A 13,847-nucleotide genomic window follows, 5' to 3' on the forward strand; every position below is an offset into this window, starting at 1 on the left:
AGGCAAGAACACTGGAGTGGGTTGCCATTGCCTTCTCCAGTGCATGAAAGTGAAAAGTGAAAGTGAAGTCGCTCAGTTGTGTCTGACTCTTAGCGACCCCATGGACTGTAGCCTACCAGGCTCCTCCGTCCATGGGATTCTCCAGGAAAGAACACTGGAGTGGGGTGCCATCGCCTTCTCCGAGGCTGCCTGTTAGGTCAGCTGAAATGGCAGCTTGACACACAAGCTGCTTTGTGTGTGTTTGTGTGTGTTCAGTCATGTCAGACTCTCTGTGACCCCATGGACTCTAGCTTTCTAGGCCCCTCTATCCATGGGATTTTCCAGGTAAGAACACTGGATGGCTAGTATTTTCCTCCTCCAGAGGGTGTTCCTTACCTAGGAATCAAACCCATGTCTCCTGCACTGACAGGCAGATTCTTTACCACTTGAGCTACCTGCCCTCTTCCAAATGAAACTCACATTGAGCATCCACTCGGCAAAGCCAGATCACCGGCCTGTGCCCTGGCTGCAGGGAAAGATGGGACCTGAGTTCTGACTCATGTTCTGACAGGCAGACCTTGTAATGTGGGGATTTTCTCCAATATAGGAAAGGCAGTCAAAAGATGATGGGGAGATTTCTGGTTTCCAGTCCAGCATGCAAGGGGCTTAGAAAAGGTCAATCTGTCATAAAAATAAGTAAAAAGCTCAAGTGCTGAAAAATCAACTACTCTCCCTAGATGTATCAGAGGTAAAGTCACCAAGCAAACCACTGCCCCCCAAAATGGAGACAGAAAGGCAGAACCAGAAAATCACAACTTACCAGAGCTGAAACCCATCAGCTGAAACCTCTGCAGGAACCAGTGTCAAGAGTAGGTAACTTTGAGCCGCAGATGGACAACTGCTGGAGGCTCAGTGTGGACAAGAAAAGACCTTACAAAACTCTAGGTGGACCTAGACATCATGGATTCTCCACACTTTTGTGAGTTTTACCTCCTGGAACTCAACTTGGCTCTCAATGACTATCAGAGAAAGACTACCTGAAAGGAAAAGGAATCAAGCTGAAATGCACAAGAGCACCCTGTTTTTTTTTAACAAGCTCTGCTTCAGAAGAAATTATTTCATAGGCACCTAACCTGCTGGAGTATTACCGGAGCCAGTTAACCAGAGGAAAGGCAATACCCAACGCCAGCCACCTTCAGCCATCCTCTCCACCTGAGGGGAAGAGAAACTGAGAAACACTTGTGAAGTACATTGTCCAGGGACACGGGCTCTCTACTGAACTGGGACCTGGTCACAGGACTACAGAACATTTCCTCTCCCTCTACACCCTAGCCTCAGAACACCAAAGGACCAGTTACAGCAGTTCCTTTTATCCAGTACATCACATCTGAATATCAAGCAAAAAAAAAAAATCGAAAAAAATACCAAAAGGCCAAACAGCACAATCTGAAGAGACAGAGTGAGCATTAAAACCAGACTCAAATATGGCAGGAATGTTGAGATTATCAGACTAGGAATTTAAAACAACTATGATTAACATGCTAAGGTTCTGATGGATAAGGTAGACAGCATGCATGAACAGAACAGTGATGTAAGCAGAAAAATGGAAATTCTAAGAAAGAAAGAATATTCTGATAATATTTCAATAGAAATCTCCAAAACTGGAAAGCAAGGGGAAAAAAAGACTGAAAGCAAACAAACAAAAACAGAACTAAATATCCAAGACTGTGGGACAACTACAAAACACTGTCATATACATGTAATGGAAATACCAGAGGAGAAGAGAGGAATAGAAGGAATATTTGAAGTAACAATGATGCAGAATTTCCACTCAATCAAAGTCAGACACCAAACCACAGATACACAAAGATTAGAGGACACCAAGGAGGATAACCAAAATCACTTTAAACATCAATGTACCAATTAATTGAAAGACAGGGGCTGTTAGAATGCATCAAAAAATACGACCCAGCTATATGCCATCTACAAAAAAAAATAAAAGACACATATAGATTAACAGTAAATGAACAGAGAAAGACATACCATGAACACACTAACCAAAAGACAGCAGAGTAGCTATATTACTTTCAGGCAGAGCCCACTTTAAAGCAAGGAAAGTTAACAGGGATAAAGAGAGACAATATATAATGACAATGGGGTCAATTTTCCAAAAAGACATAACAATTCTAAATCTAACATGATAGAAAGCCTAGACATGAAAAAGAAAAGTGAAAGTGAAACTCGCTCAGTTGTGTCAAACTCTTCGACCCCATGGACTACACAGTCCCTGGAATTCTCCAGGCCAGACTGGAGTGGGTAGCCTATCCCTTCTCCAGGGGATCTTCCAACCCAGAGATCAAACCCAGGTCTTCCACACTGCGGGAAGATTCTTTATCAGCTGGGCCACAAGGGAAGCCCGCCTAGAAGTAGACCTTCACAAATAAAGTCAACTAATCTTTACAAAGGATCAAAGATAGTCTCTTCAACAAATGGTACTGTACATCCACATGCATTCATGAAATTAAAAGACATTTGCTCCTTAGAAGAAAAGCTATGACAAGCCTAGACAGCAGAGACATCACTTTGCTGACAAAGATCCATACGGTCAAAAGCTATGGTTTTTCCATAGTCACGTATGGATGTGAGAGTTTGGCCATAAAGAAGGCTGAGTGTCGAAGAACTGATTCTGGAGAAGACTTCTGAGTCAAGCCTAAAGGAAATCAGTCCTGAAGGTTCATTGCAAGGACTGATGCTGAAGCTGAAACGCCACTCCTTTGGCCACCTGATGCAAAGAGCTGACTTATTGAAAAAGACCCTGATGCTGAGAAAGAATGAAGGCAAAAGAAGAAGATGGCAGCAGAGGATTAGATGGTTAGATAGCATCTCCGACTCAAAAGACATGAGTTTGAGCAAACTCCAGGAGATAGTGGAGGACAGGAGAGCCTGGCGTGCTGCAGTTCACGGGGTCGCAAAGAGTTGGACACAACCTAGCAACTGAACAAAAACATCCACATGCAAAAAATGATTCTAGACACAGACCTTACACCCTTAACAAAAATTAACTCAAAATGGATCACAGACGTAAATGTAAAATTCTTAGCAGATAACATAGGAGAAAACTTAGATGGTCTTGGCATTTGAGGATGATTTTTTGGATATAACACCAAAGGCATTATCCATAAGCTGGACTTCGTTAAAAGAGAAGCTTCTGCTCTGTGAAAGACACTGTCAAGAGAATGTAAAGATAAGCGAACACTGGGATAAAGTATTTACACAAGAATAGTTAATAAAGAACTGTTACCCAAAATACACAAAGAACTCTCAAAAATCAACAACAAGAAAACAAACAACTCAATTAAGGTCAAAATATGGGCCAAAGACCTTAACAGACACCTTACCAAAGAAGATATATAGACAGCAAATGAGCATATGAAAAGATGCTCCACATTTTCTGTCATCAGGAAAATACAAATTAAAACAAGGAGATACCACTGTATACCTACTAGAATGGCCAAAATCCGGGACACTGACAACACCAAATACTGGTGAAGATGTGCAGCAAAAGGAACTCTCACTGTTTGCTATCAAGAATGCAAAATGGTACAGCGACTTTGGAAGATAGACTGTAGGTTTCTTACAAAACTAACATACCCTTAACATATGAGCCAGCATTCATGCTGCTTAGTATTCACCCAAAGGTGTTGAAAACTATGTTCACACAAATACCTGAATGGATGGATGTTTACAGCAGCTCTATTTGTAATTGTCAAAAGTTGGAAGCAACCAAGATGTCTTTCAGTCAGTGAATGGATAATCCAGACAATGGAATATTATTAAGCACTTAAAAATGAGCTATCAAAACATGCACAAAATTTAAATGCACATTACTAAGTGAAAGAAGCCAATCTGAAAAGGCTACGTATGTATGATTCCAACTATAGGACATTCTTGAACTATGGAGACCGTAAAAAGATCAGCAGTTTAGTCACTAGGGGTTGAGAATCAGGGGAGGCAAACAGGCAGAGCAATGAAAAGACTCTGTGTGATACTATAATGAAGGATACATATCATTACAAAATTTGTTCAAGGACTGTTCAACATCAAGAGTCAACTGTAATGTAAACTACAGACTTCGAGGGAAAAGGATGTGTCAGTGTAGGTTCACCAACTGTAACAAATGAACCACTCTAATGGGGGATGATGATAACAGGGGAGAGATTATGCATGCCTGGGGGCAGGAGGTATACAGAAAATCTCTCAACCTTTCTTCAAACTTTGCTAGGAACCTAAAACCACTCCAAAATAAGAATAATAGTAATAATACTAGTGTCTATTTTTTTTAAAAGATCATGGATGGCCAGGATCTATCAAAGTGAAACGAATCAGGCAGAGTCACGAGGCACACATCTGTATAATCCCCCTTTCTTTTCAAAGTCTCCTTGAAATAGGTTGGATTCTTTTATTTTACAGTTAAGAAAACTGCACACAAACAATCGATGGGCCCCAAGCCCCATGCCTTTTCCACAGGTCCACAACCTAAGGCAGTCAAGGGTTAGACCAGGGTTTCTCAATCTTGGCCCTACTGACATTTTAGGTCGGATCATTCTTCATTTTGGAGGAGGGTCTGGTGCATCGTAGGATGTTTAGCAACATCCCTGGCCTCTAATCATTAGATGCCAGTAGCAACCCCTTCTCCCAGACATGACAACCAATAGTCTCCAGACGTTACCAGCTTTCCCCTGGGAGCAAAACTACTCCACCCCCAGGGAGAACCACTGCCTGAGACGGCACTGCTCCACTAGCTCACGCAGGAAAACACAACCACCTATGGGAAGCCTCCCATGTCCCAGGCCCAGCGCCAGGAATGAAGGGAACAACGCCAAATAACCAGAGACCCTACCCTCCAGGGGCGGGGGGAGGGGTGGGGGGTGATGACAAATTTATCAGCAAGCGGCTGGTACAAAGCATGTGATGATACATGCTACCACAAATTAAGAGTGATGGCAGAACTAAGACCAATCACTGGATTACAGCAATTAACACTGACCAGCTAACTTTTACTGGGCCCTTAACTCTAGGCTGCTACTGCTGCTGCTAAGTCGCTTCAGTCGTGTCCGACTCTGTGTGACCCCATAGACAGCAGCCCACCAGGCTCCGCTGTCCCTGGGATTCTCCAGGCAAGAATTCTGGAGTGGGTTGTCATTTCCTTCTCCAATGCAGGAAAGGGAAAAGTGAAAGTGAAGTCGCTCAGTCGTGTCTGACTCTTAGCGACCCCATGGACTGTAAGCCTACCAGGCCCCTCCGTACATGGGATTTTCCAGGCAAGAGTACTGGAGTGGGGTGCCATTGCCTTCTCCCTAACTCTAGGCTAGGCATGTCCTAAAGGAGAAGGCAATGGCAACCCACTCCAGTACTCTTGCCTGGAAAATCCCATGGACAGAGGAGCCTGGTAGGCTGCAGTCCAGGGGGTCGCTATGAGTTGGACACAACTAAGCGACCTCACTTTCACTTTTCACTTTCATGCATTGGAGAAGGAAACGGCAACCCACTCCAGTGTTCTTGCCTGGAGAATCCCAGGGATGGGGGAGGCTGGTGGGCTGCCGTCTACGGGGTCGCACAGAGCCGGACACAACTGAAGTGACTTAGCAGCAGCAGGCATGTCCTAAAGGCTTTATGCCTGATCTCACTTAAATATCACCAAAACTATCTAAAGTGAAGAACCATTAATAGCCCTAAGTCTTCACTCACAGACTTAGAAAACAAACTTACGGTTGTCCGGGGGAAGGGACAGTTAGGGAGTCTGGGATGGACATGTACACACTTGTATATTTAAAATGGATAACCAACAAGGATCTGTTGTACAGCACATGGAACTCTGCTCAATGTCATGTGGCAGCCCAGATGGGACGGGAGCTTGGGGGAGAAAGGATACATGTGTATGTGTGGCTGAGCCCCTTTGCTGTCCACCTGAAACTATCACAGCATTGTTAATTGGCTATATCTCAAAACAGAATAAAAAGTTCAAACAAACAAAATATCCCCAGTCTCCAGATGAGAAAGCTGTGGCATTTAAGACACTTGGTCTTAAATGAGTGGTAGCAAATCACAGAGCAATAATGACCCTAGAGCCCAGGTCGTTTTCACACTAACTATACTATTAATACCTGGAGGATGTGCCAAGAATTTGGCAATCAGAGAGGGGGACTTTATGCTATCCTTATGAATGGTGCTACTGGACAACACTGTAGCTGAAAGCAATTTAAAATAAAGTTTTTTTGATTTGGCATTATGATACATAAACACTCATGGTTAGGTGGATGGCAGATTTACCCAATGCAGAATATTATTCTCAGTATTATATGCTGAACTCGGTCTCAATTTTTTTTAAAGCATCAAGGTTACAGTATAATTAGGAACCAGCTGCAGTTGTAATTACCACTCCCAATATAATTTGTTACATATTAGCAAGTGTCAAATGACTACTGCTCCTTAAATGAATAAAACTGATTGTGCTGTTCTGAAGACTGGGATGTATGTTCTGATAGGGAACAAAGGAATATAAAAAGTATATGACATATTTATAAAGTGCTGAAAGGTTCTACTTAGGAGATCACAGGTTGCAGGAGCCCAGATAATGCCACAGAAGTTAAAATGGCTTCTGGGAGAGAATAGCTAACTTAATAAATGCAGAGGAAGAGAAAGCAGCAAATCATAGGACAATAGAAAGTTGCTTTCACTAAGTAATACCTTACCTGTTCACATTTCTGCTGCATATCAGCATCATATAATTGAAGAACAGTCAAGAATCCAGGAAGAAGTTAAAAGAAAACGAACAAGAGCCCTCTGCAAAGCTGGGATACTCGTCCCAAAGACTGTGCACAATTTCACTGGAGCAAGTCCTCCTCCACCCTCCCCCACAACTTCCAACATGACCCTGGGCACGTGCTCTGGTTCCAAACCCCCTTGGAAGCTCACACTTCTGCAAAGCTTTCTATGTCCAGGCCCAGCTCTGAGCTTTAGAAACATGAATGCATTAACTGCCCCCCGCAATAACCCAGGAAGGAAAAACAACCTTGGCCCGTTTATAGATGAGGAAACTGAGGTACACAGAGGTAGAGTAACTTGCCCAGAGCCACAATTTGAACCGAGTTCGTGATTTCAATCATTATGTTATAAAGACTTTCAAAAGGAAGAGAGAACTGAGATTAAGCAAGCAGAGAACCTGGAGAGTAAACAAAATTAGGTCACATCAACCAACTGTAATCCTGGGCCTCATTTAGATGACCATTCGAAAAACAATTTTAAAAATTGTAAGATGATAGTGACGGTTTAGTCACTCAGTCGTGTCTGACTCTTTGTGACCCCATGGACTGTAGCCCGCCAGGCTCCTCTGTCCGTGGGATTCTCTAGGCAAGAATACTGGAGTGGGCTGCCATTTCCTTCTCCAAGATGAGAGTGGAAATATGTAAAATGTGTACAGAATAGATATTTGATCATACTGAAGAGGCACTGATTTTTTTTTTTTTGATGTGACAATGATATTTCAGTTGTGCTTTGGAAAAATCTGTTTTGGAGATATACCGTAATATTTACAGGTATGATGTCGGGGGTTTGCTTTGAAAAATTCAGGAGGATGGGAAGACAAGAGAGGGTGTGGTATAAACTAACAACATCGGCCATATATTGACAACTACTGAAAGTGGCTGGAAAAGGACATAGAGTTTGTTATGCTGTTCTAATTTCCTATGGAAACTTTCCATTCTGAGATGTTTAAAAAAAAAGGGGTATTTTTTTTTTAAGTTTTAAGTCATATGCCAGTTCCTCCTGGAAGATTTTCTAACCAGATTTCCCACATAGAATGCTATTTGCCCCTATTTTATGGACTTTGCAAGTGAATGTTTAAATTTTGATTCTCTTGCTAACCAGCAATGTGACATACTGTTTTTCTCATCTGTTACAAAGAGAGAATGAGAATCAGGATTGAATGAAAGTAGCATAACCTGGGATAGAATCTAGCAGTTCCCTGCTTCCCAGCTACTTGCAACCTTTCTGTATTCATAGCAGCCCCGTTGACCGAGTCATCAGTGGACAGCTGAGCCCTAATCCAAGGCTCTCTTGGCTTTTGGAATGAATCAGAGTCTGAGCCAGCAGAGTGTCTGGGCCGACCTGGCAGCAGGTCGCACTGGCTGATGATGTGGCACTAATGAGAGTTCATGACCTTGTGGGATGGAACAGCAACAAAAATTACACTGGCTCCCTACCTTTCATCTGATATCAAACATGAGTGGTTTCTTGTGTAATACTAAGAGGGAAAGCTGTGTTTAAACATGACAAATGACCCAGAATGCAGGAGCCATACAGGAAAAGATTAATGGCTCCTCTTTCCATGGAATTCTCCAGGAAAGAATTCTGGAGTGAATAGCCATTCCCTTCTCCAGGGGATCTTCCCAACCCAGGGTTTGAACCTGGGTCTCTTGCATTGCAGGCAGATTCTTTACCATCAGAGCCACCAGGGAAGCCCAAACATGTAACATACAAGGTTGTAAAAGTTGAAAGTGTGTATGAGCCAGTTAAACATCACAGAATTGCAAAAATAAATAGATAAATAAAGTGTAATAGGACAAAAGGCCAAAGTTCTTAATTTAAAAGCGCTTTTGGAGCAAGTCAATATGAGAAGGCAAATAACCCAATGGAAAAGCGGGCAAAGGTCAAAGACAGGCTCTTCTTAAGCTGCAGGTGGACACCAAACATAGACTAACAGAAATCTCCAAGAACCACCATAAGAAAACCAGGGGCTGAGCTGCCTTTCACTTCTGGAGTTGAGATTCCCATCTCAGTTCACAATGGAAAGCAAGTGGAATCCTGAAATGCAGACCCAAATCAACCTGCAATGACCTAAGTGCGTGGGATCTCCTTGGTGGTCCAGTGGTCGGGAATCTGCCTGCCAATGCAGGAGACGTGGGTTTGATCCCTCGTCCAGGAAGATCCCACAAGCCATGGAGCAACTAAGCAGGTGAGCCACAACTACTGATGCCCATGCGCCCAAGAGTCCACGCTCCACAACAAGAGAAGTCACTGCAATGAGAGGCCCACACTCTGCAACTAAAGAAAGCTCGCATGCGGTAACAAAGACCCAGAGCCAACCATAAAAAAAGAAGTGTGTGAAGATTCACAAGGAATGAAAGTCCTTGCCAGGGGGCCTGGCAGAGTCAGATAAGAGAGCTGACACATCACCAGCCTTTCTGGTTGAACCACCTGCAGGGCCCAATATGCTATTGGGAGCAGCTGGTCTGAAACAGCAGCAATAGACATCCTGTTCGGACTTGCTGGAACTGTCTCCCTTTAATCCAGCCAGAAGCACATTTCTCCAGGAGCCTCCTTCCGAAGCAGCTACTTTGTAGTCAAGGAGATTCATTCACCTTGAATGGCCAGATCCCTGCTGGGGTTTACTCTGCAGCTATGATTCCATTCCCCATCATGCACGCTCTTGGAAGTGACTCACACACAACTCCTCAAGTATTCCAAGTTAGTATTTTTTGTTTGCTTGTTCAGTGACGGATGGAGAGGCTTGAGAAAAATGGTTTATTAGGGAAAGAGAAAAGTTTCTGACAAACCACACACATGCAACAGAAAAATCTGCCCCCTTTCATTCTGCCACGGGTGGCACCCCCAAGTGGATGAACAATTCGACGAACGGTGTCTGAATGTTATGGAACATGTACTGTGAGAGCCCAGTTCTCGGCTTAAAATCTAGTGGAAAACATAAAGTATAAGAAACAAAACAAGGACCATTTTCCTTCAGAACATCATTATCACTCTCTTCCCCAAGGCAATTTAAAAATGATTCAATATCTGTTATGGACTGAACTGTGTTCCCCTCGCCAAGTTCATATGTTGAAGCCTTAGCCCCCAGGACCTCAGAATATACCTGTATTTGGAGACAGGATACTCAAAGTAGTAGTTAAGGTAAATTGAGGTCATTAAAGTAGGCCTTAATCCATTAAGACTGGTGTCCTTACAAGAAGAAATTAGGACACAGGCACAGAGGAAAGACCACGTCAAGACACAAGGAGACAAAGGCCATCCATGAGCCAAGGAGGGAGGCCTCAGAAGAAACCAACCCTGCCTACACCTTGATCTTGGACTCCTAGCCTGTAGGTTTGCGGGAAAATAAACTTCTGTTGTTTAGGCCACTCAGTCTGCGGTACTTTGTTATGGCAGCCCCAGCCAACTAATATAGTATCACTGAATATAAACTCCTTATTCAAATGGCTCCAACAGGGCCATTCTTTTATTTGTTTTGGATCCAGTTTCAAATGCTGCATTTGGTTGTCATGTCTGTTTGGGAGCCTCCTTTATTCGAGCCTTTTCATTCATAAGACTGGCATTTTTAAAGTCAGACCAGAGGTCTTACGAAATGTCCTACTTTCTGGATATGTATAATTGTTTCCTCATGATTAGATTCACATGCAACACTTTGGCAGGAAATCTCTAAAGGTCACAGTGTGTATTTTCCATCACATCACACCAGTGGGTGCTCCATGCTAGCTTCTCCCTGTCTCCAGTAACGTTAAATTGGATCACAGATGGAGGCCGAGTCCTCTGTTATAATGGTATCTTTTCCCCTTTGTAGTTGGTAAGTAATTTATAAGAAAATACTCTTCCCTGGTGGTTCAGACGGTAAAGAATCTGCCTATAATGCAGGAGACCCAGGTTCCATTCCTGGGTTGGAAAGATCCCCTGGAAAAGGGAATGACTACCACTCCAGTATTCTGGCCTGGAGAATCCCATGGACCGAGGAGCCTGGCAGGCTCAACTGAGTGACTAACTCTTTCACTCTGAGATACAGAGAATTCCAACAATCTTTTACTGAAGATTTTAGCATTCACTGAGGACATTTGCCTGAATCAATTATTACCTGCAGGTTGCCAAATAATTTTTTTTTCTAGTTCTATCATAACTTCTACTTTATTAGTTGGCATTGTTCAGAAAATAAGAATTTCCCCTCCCCACCTCCATCTCACTTTGATTCTTCTTGAGGAAGAATAATCGTCATGGAATGATGGATTTTTTTAAAAATTCAGTATGCTACAATCCATTTTCAACTGATTTGTTTTTATAGTTATAAAACATCCATAAAAATTAACATTTTAAGTGTACAGCTCAGTGGCATTGAGTACATTCACAATGTACAATCATCAGCACTACCCATTTCAGCATCCCAAACACAAACTCCATACCCCTTAATTAATAGCCAATTGATTTTAATAGCCACCATTTGTTTTAACTGTGAGACGCACTCATTGTAATATACATGATGTGTACATATATATATGCGTGTCTACAAACACACAGGCACACGTGTGTGTGTTTAGAAGATGGATAAACACAATGCACGGAAAGAACAATTGTGAATATTAAAACCTAGCCAACTAAAATAAACCATTATGCAAAATGCTGGTGGATTAGGAAGGCACTATCCAAACCCACCCACCAAACATAACAACGGAGGAAATAACCAGGAATTATGTGCCTGCTGATGTGTGTATCCAATACCAAGGATCCAGTAACGTGAGAGAGACAGCCAGCAACCACCTAGGAAGTATTCTAGCCAAAAACAAAAAATAAAAATAAATAAAACCTTAAACTCAATCAAGCATCCACATCTAACTATCAATTGTCAGGAAAACACTGGGGGACAGAGGAACACCGGGGGGGTGTAGTCAGCAAAGTCCAAATTGTGGGAAACTACAGGAAAGATGACCCAATTCACTCATCAAATAAACTGCAAGCAGATACACAAAAAGATGGGGAGCCAAACCTATAGATTCACAAGAGTTAAAAGACATATCGACTAAATGCCATGTGCAGACTGTGTCTGAATCTTAATCGGGACAAACCAACTGTGAAAACTAGGGTATGGGTTTTAACATCCTTACAGATACTTCAAGGAAAGAGAAAACACAATTAAAACCACTTTTTCCTAAAACTGAAGGAAATAACTAAAAAAAAACACAAAAAACAAAATCTGCCCACCAATGTAGAGGAAAGACAAGAAACATTCCTGCTTCTGACTGAGCTCTAAATTAAACAAACAAACAGGCCCCCCTCCTTTTTTTTCCTGCTACACTGTTGCCACAGCTTTATGGCAGGGAATCTGAACAGGGTTGGACATGTCCCATTTATAATACAAACCGCTGTGAAGGGTGTTGAGTAGGGAACGGGCAGGAGGTAACACTGGAAAAGTGAGACAACGGCCAAGACCAAGGAGGCAGAATCTGGCTAATGAGATGCATTTTTATTCTCAGGACATAATGAAGCCACACTGGGCAGCCAGGTAAACTCAAGAGGGCCATGCAGTACCGTCGTTATGTGCATTGACAGGCCAGGCTGCCTGTGTGCAACTCACAACAGCTCTGCCGCTTGAAAGCTGTATGACCTTGGGCAAGCCACTGATTCTCTCTGTGCCTCGAGACTTAACCATTCTGCACAGATGAGTTTCCCCATCTGGGTAATGGAGACAATAATGGCACTCACATGCCATGGGACTGCTCTGGAGACTACAGGACTTCACACACCAAGTGCCTAGAACAGTGTTTGGCTTTTGTCAGCTGCTGCTGTCACTGCTATCTGCATGACCCTTCTGAAACTTACCTTTCTCTCTCAAATAAGGTAAAGACACCTTCCCTGCTATCTTGCAGATGATGATAAAGATCATATAATGAAGCTTGTGTCTTCACTTTATCTGGTCATTTTAATCTCTGTAGACTGTGAGGTCCTGAAAACAAGTCCAATAGCTTACTCGTTTAGGGAAGCCCAGCAATCAGTATAGGAGGTGGCATATAGTTGGAATCAATAACACATTTGAATGTCTTTTTTAAAAACTGTCAAGGGCTGTACCCATGAACACAGGACTGCTCTTAATATGGATACAAGAGCCAATTTTAGAAACTTCCTTGACAGTTTTAGGCAATCCAGAGTGGAGAGGAAAGTGCAAGGAAGAGACCAAAGGCAAAATCAGCTTAGAGCTATGGCAGTGCTGGAGCTAAAAGGGAATGAGGACCTGAAACTAAAAAATGGAGGAGATGAGACACACCTGCTCCAGGGACCCAGAAAGGTCTAACCGACCCATCCCTTTGCCCATGTCCAGGTTCCCACCAGTGGTGTCTCTCCTGGCTGCCCACAAAGGTACTGAGTGAACTAACCAGAAACTTTAACTAGTAGGAAAGTTAAACTGCAGCTAAAGGTGAGGCGTGATCAAGAAGATGAATTCAATTCTAATAAACAGAGTCTGGAATATCTCTGAGACAGACAAGTTGAGATTTCCAACAAAAAGCCAAAAACGCAAGGCTGGTGCTTGAGAGAGCTGCCGTGGAGCATCAGCTGTCAGAAGGCAGAGGATCTCAGGTGGAGACCTGGGGGACACCAACATTTCAGAGTGGGGGAGTCAAGGGGAGCAGAAGGACAAAAAAAAGCTGGCCAAGGAGAAGGGACCGGTATAAGCTAAGGGGCCAACCAGGAGAGGGCACATCATGAAAGCTGACAGATGGCGTCCCAGGAAGGAAGAAGCAGGTCACGATCCTGTGAGGTCACAAATAAAGGAGAACATGCCAACAGTTTCAGAACAGAGATCACTGGTGACTCTTAGAAGAGAAAGTCAAAAAATAGAATGGGCATAAGTTTATTTTCAAGGACTTTAAGTACAAGTAGGCAGCAAAGAAATGGAGAAAGTTATAACCCTTAAATAGGCTTCCCTGGTGGCTCAGATGGTCAAGAATCCAATGTAGAAGACCTGGTTTTAATCCCTGGGTTGGGAAGATCTCCTGGAGGAGGAAATGGCAACCCACTCCAGTATTCTTGCCTGGGAA

General features: G+C 43.0%; 1 protein-coding gene across 6 annotated transcripts in view; it reads right to left on the minus strand.

Annotated features, from left to right (window-relative positions):
* The window catches only part of SLC25A13 (solute carrier family 25 member 13), a 240,920-nt gene that overhangs the window by 218,124 nt on the left and 8,949 nt on the right, over window positions 1-13,847 (minus strand). The window lies entirely within an intron of this gene.

Source organism: Giraffa tippelskirchi, chromosome 10 (assembly GCF_054371585.1).
Source record: "Giraffa tippelskirchi isolate mGirTip1 chromosome 10, T2T-mGirTip1v1.2.pri, whole genome shotgun sequence".
Lineage (NCBI taxonomy): Eukaryota > Metazoa > Chordata > Mammalia > Artiodactyla > Giraffidae > Giraffa > Giraffa tippelskirchi.